Below are 5995 nucleotides of genomic sequence, written 5' to 3'. Positions count from 1 at the left end.
AAGAAAGCAGCAGAGTATGGCCTGAGCTGTTGGGCTCCTGTACCATGTGGGAGACTGAGAAGAACCTCCAGGCTCCTGGCTTTAGAATGGCTGAGCTCCAGCCTTTTCGGTCATTTGAGAAGTGAACCAGTAGTTGGAAGATCTCTCTCTTTCTCTCTCCCTCTCTCTCTCTACCCCTACCACTTCTCTCTCTGTAGCTCCACCTTTCAAATCAATCAATAAATCTTTTTTAAAAAGTGGAAATCCAACAAGTAAATCCATGCATCTAAACCAATATATTTTTGACAAACTCCATGGAGAAAAGACAGTATCTTCAATAAATAACTCTCAAAAAGCTGGACTTCCCCATGCAGAAGTTTCAGACAAGACTCTTAACTATTATGCTATACAAAAATCAACTCAGAATGAGTTGAATATACAAATGCAATACCTGAAACTATTAAACTACTAGAGGAAAATTTAGGGAAAATACTCTCAGGCATTGGTATAGGCAATGATATTTTAGAACAAGAGTCCTAAAAAGACAGTCAATAAAATGGACAAATAGGATTTACTCAAACCAAGAGGTTTCTGCACAGCAAAGGAAATAATCAATGCAGTAAAGAGATAGACAAAATGTGAAAGAATATTTTCAAATTATGCATCTAATAAAGGATTAATATCCAGATAACACAATGAATTAAAAAATTCAACAAGAAAATAATCCAGTTAAGAAATAGGCAAGGGAGGGGCCGGCGCCGTGGCACAGTAGGTTAATCCTCCGCTTTCAGCACCAGCATCCCATATGGGTGCTGGTTCCAGTCCTGGCTGCTCCTCTTCCAATCCAGCTCTCTACTATGGCCTGGGAAAGCAGTTAAAGATGGCGCAAGTCCTTGGGCCCCTGCACCGGCGTGGGAGACTGGGAAGAAGCACCTGGTTCCTGGCTTTGGATCAGCACAGCTCCAGCCATTGTGGCCATTTGGGGAGTGAACCAATGGATGGAAGACCTTTCTCTGTGTCTCTCCCTCAAACTATAATTCTATCTCTCAAATAAATAAAATCTTAAAAAAAAAGAAATAGGCAAGTGATCTGAATAGACATTTTTCAAAAGAAGAAATATAACTGGCCAAAAACCACATGACAAAATTCTCAGTATTACTAGCCACCAGGGAAATACAAATAAAAACCACAATCACATCTCATCTCATTGCTTAGAATAGTTACTGTAAATAGACAAAAAGTAACAAATACTGGTGAGGTTGTAGAGAAAAGGAAGCTCTAATACACTGCTGGTCAGAATGCAAATTATTATAGCAATTATGGAAAATGGATGGAGATTCCTCAAAAAATTAAAAATAAATTTGCCATACGACCCAACTCTTCCACTTCTGGGAATATGGCCAAAGAAAATGAAGTCAACATATGAAGGAGATACCTGCTCTGCTACATCTATTGCAGCACTATTTATAATAAGTATATGGAATCAACCTACATATCTATTAGTGGGTAGAGGATAAAGAAAATGTACACACACACACACACACAATGTGCTTTTTATCCTGTTACAATTCCATTAAGTAAAAGAATACCCTAAAATGAACCTTAAATTAATAAATATTTATTAAATAGATTTTATTTCAATTTATAGCAGTATATTAATTGGAAGATCATTTCAAAGGGTATTCTAAATTTTCCATTATTTTCTCTATGAACTGATGATAAATACCTTGGGTCAATCCATAACCTGGTTATTTAAAATTAAATTTTTTTTACCTGTTTTTCTTTTAAAGCTTCATTATTCATTTATTTATTTGAAAGCCAGAGTTATATATATATAGAGAGAGATAGGCTCACAGAGACTTTCCATGTGTTGGTTTACTTCCCAAATTGTTGCAACAGCTTGGGGCTCTGTCGGGCTGGAGTAAGAAGTCAGGATCTGCATCTGAACATCTCACATGGGTGACAGAACCCAAATATTTGGCTGTCTAAGGCTGCCTCCCAGGTGCACTTGCAGGAATCTGAATGAAAAACATAGAGGAGCCTGAATGTGAACCATGCACTCTGATAAGTGATGCAGGCATCTCAAGCAGTGGCTCAACTCACTCACTGTGCCACAATGGTTGGCCCCATATCCTGGCTATTTAGAACAGTACTTCAATAGACTAGTGGGAGAGGTACGTCATTAATACACTGATTTTATGTCATTTGGCCTTATACCCAGTAATGGGATTGCTGGATCATATGGTGATTTTATTTCTAGATTTTTAAGGAATTGTCATACTCTTTTCCATAGTAGTTGTAATAATTTATATTCCCACCAACATTATATTAGAGTTGCTCCTTCTCCACATTCTTACCAGCATTTTTTAATTTCTGTTTTTTGATAATAGTCATTTTAACAGGTGTGAGGTGTTATCTCACTATGGTTTTAGTTTGTATCTCCCTGACAGAGTTATTGAGCATTTTTTCATGTATCTGTTGGCCATTTGTATTTCTTTGGGGAAATGTCTGTCGAGGTTCTTTGACTGTCTTAACTGTATTGATTTGTTTTTCCTGTTGAGTTTTTTTTTTTGGTTGCTGATATATTCTGAATATTAATCATTTGTCAGATGAGTAGATTTCAATTTTTTTCTCTCATTCTGTTTGATGTCACTTTACTACGTTGATTGTTTTCCTTGCTGTGCAAATCTTCTGAGTTTGTTATAATCCCATCTATCTAGTTTTTGGGGTCTTATTAAACAAGGTATTACCTACCCCAATGTCTTGAAGTGTTCCCTTAATTATCTTCTAGCAATGTCATCAATTCAGGTCTTTGATCCATCCTCAGTTGGTTTTGTATTTGGTGGGAGATTGGGATCTAATTTCATTTTTATACATATGTATATCCAGGTTTGCTAGCACCATTTATTTTTATTTATTGTTTTTATTTAAAGACTTTTTTGTTTATTTGAAAGGCTGAGTTACACTCACACTCACACACACACACACACCCAGTGAGAGAGGGAAAGAATCAAACCATTTATTGAAAACACCATCCTTTCCCCAGTGTAAACTTTTGTCAAGAATCAGCTGCATGAATTTATATAGATTAATTTAAGTGCTCTGTATTCTGCTCCATTGACCTATACATCAGTTTTCATGTCAATACTGTGATGTTTCAATTGCTACACTTTGTACTGTGCTTTGAAATCAGATATTGTGATGACTCAGTTTTATTTTTTATTTTCTCAGAATCATTTTGGCAATGCTGGATCTTTTGTGGTTCCATATAAATTTTGTAGATTTTTTTCTAATTCTGTGAAAAATGTCATTGGTATTTTGATAGGGATTGCATTGAGTCTTCAAAAATTTTTTATTAATATAAAGAGAATAAATGTCATATATTTAATACATTGTATTGTATTCTGTATTAACTACTACATATAAGTATTCTAGGATGATAACCATACTTCCCTCTCTCCCCCTTTCCCTTTCTCAATCCCTCTTCCCTTCTTTTTTTTCCATCAAATTTTGCAAATAGATGATTTCAATTTCATCATAATGACAGGATTAATGCACCACTTACCATAATATTTAAAAAGGAAAAAGTATACAGGAGTATAAACAAGGGCCAAAAACAGTTGTTCCTTTAGATTGCTTTAGGTTGTAAGGATATTTTAACAATATTAATTTTTCCAATTTATGATCTAGGAGTGTCTTTCTAACTTTTGTATCTTTGATCATTTCTATCATCAGTGGTTTATGATTTCATTGTAGAGATCTTTCACTTGTCTGTTTAAATTTATTCCTAAATACTTATAAAAATATTTTATTTATTTGAGAGAGAGAATTAAAGACAGTGAGAGGGCGAGACAGAGAGAAAGGTCTTCCGTTCCACTGGTTCATTCCTCAAATGGCCACAACAGCCGGAGCTGAGCCAATCTGAAGTCAGGAGCCAGGAGCTTCCTCCAGGTCTTACACATGAGTGCAGGGGCCCAAGCAGAGAGCTGGATTGGAAGAGGAGCAGCTGGCACTAGAATTGGTGCCCATGTGGGATGCTGGCACCACAGGTGGAGGATTAACCAACTGCACTACAGCACCGGCCCCTCCTTAATATATATATATATATATATATATATATATATATATATATTTAGCCATTATGAATGATTGCTTTCTTGATTTCTCTTTTAATAAGATCATGCAGGGCTGGCGCCGTGGCTCAATAGGCTAATCCTCTGCCTTGCGGCGCTGGCACACCAGGTTCTAGTCCCGGTTGGGGCGCCGGATTCTGTCCCGGTTGCCCCTCTTCCAGGCCAGCTCTCTGCTGTGGTCAGGGAGTGCAGTGGAGGATGGCCCAAGTGCTTGGGCCATACACCCCATGGGAGGCCAGGAGAAGCACCTGGCTCCTGGCTTCGGATCAGCGGGGTGCGCCGGCTGCAGCGTGCTGGCCACGATGGCCATTGGAGGGTGAACCAATGGCAAAGGAAGACCTTTCTCTCTGTCTCTCTCTCTCACCATCCACTCTGCCTGTCAAAAAAATAAAAAAAAAAGATCATGCATAATAGTGCTACTATTTTTTGTGTGTTGATTTTGTATACTGCCACTATACATAATTGGTTTATCATTTACAACAGCTTTCTGGTGTAGTGTTTAGGTTTTTACATATATAAAATCCTGTCATCTGAAAACACAGATACTTTGAATTCCTCCTTTCCAATTTCAATCTAATTTATTTATCTTCCCTAGTTTCTCTTGCTAATACTTCTAATAGGTGGAATAAGAACAGTGAAAACTGACATCCTTTCCTTATCCCAGATCTGAAGGGAAATGCTTTCAGCTGTTTCCCAGTCAGGAACTATATCGGCTGAGGGTATATCACATAAAACTATCATAGCTTTGAGGTATGTTGCTTTTTAAAATTTTTGTTAATATAAAGAGAATATATTTCATGTATTTTATAGGTACAATTCTGATAATCATACTTCCCTCCTTCCCTCCATCAATCCCCATCCCCCTCTTTCCTCCCTTTCTTTTTCTTCTTTAATTTTTAAAAAAGATTTATTTTATTTATATGAAGGACAGAGTTACAGAGAGAGGTAGAGACACAGGGAGAGAGAGGGAGGTCCTCCACCTACAGGTTCACTCCCCGAATGGCCAAAATGGCCGCAGCTGAGCTGATCCAAAGCCAGGAGCCAGGAGTTTCCTACATGTCACCCACATAGGTGCAGGGGCCCAGGGATTTGGGCATCCTCTGCTGCTTTCCCAGGTACATTAGCAGGGAACTGGATTGGAAGTGGAGCAGCCAGGACTTGAACTGGCACCCATATGGGATGCTAGTGCTACATGTCAGGGCTTTAATCTTTTGCGCCACAGAGCTGACCCCCTCTTAATGTTGCAAACATTTCAGTACACTCTAGAGTCACAGGCTTAATGCACCACTAACCATAATATTTAACAAGGAAAAAGAAAGACCAGAGTTCCACAGGCATATAGACAAGGGCTAAAAATAATCTCAAGATGCCCATTTCATTCCTATACATTTTTTGTATTCTATATTAATTACTACATATCAGAAAAAAACATTTTATTTTGTCTTTTTGAGATTGGCTTGTTTCACTAAGTGTAATGCTTTCCAGTTGCATCCATTGTGTTGCAAAATATTTCATTATTTTTTATGGCTGAGTAGTATTCCATAGTATATTTGTAGCACTTTTCCTTTATCTAGTCATTGGTTGCTGAACATTTGGATTGATTCTGTATCTTAGCTATTGTGAATTGAGCTTCAATGAATAGAATGGTACAAATAACTCTTTCATATGCTAATTTAATTTCATTTGGATAAATTCTCAGGAGTGGGATGGCTGGGCCATATGTTAATCTTTTTATAGATTTCTGAGGACTCCACATACTGTCTCCCATGATGGCTACATAACATTCCTACCAACAGTGTATTAGAATACCTTTTTTCCCTTACATACTTGCCAGCAATTATTTTATGATTTTTGGATGAGAGACATTCTGACTGGGGTGAAGT

This window comes from Lepus europaeus, chromosome 2 (assembly GCF_033115175.1).
Source record: "Lepus europaeus isolate LE1 chromosome 2, mLepTim1.pri, whole genome shotgun sequence".
Classification (NCBI taxonomy): domain Eukaryota; kingdom Metazoa; phylum Chordata; class Mammalia; order Lagomorpha; family Leporidae; genus Lepus; species Lepus europaeus.
This window is presented reverse-complemented; position numbering follows the sequence as displayed.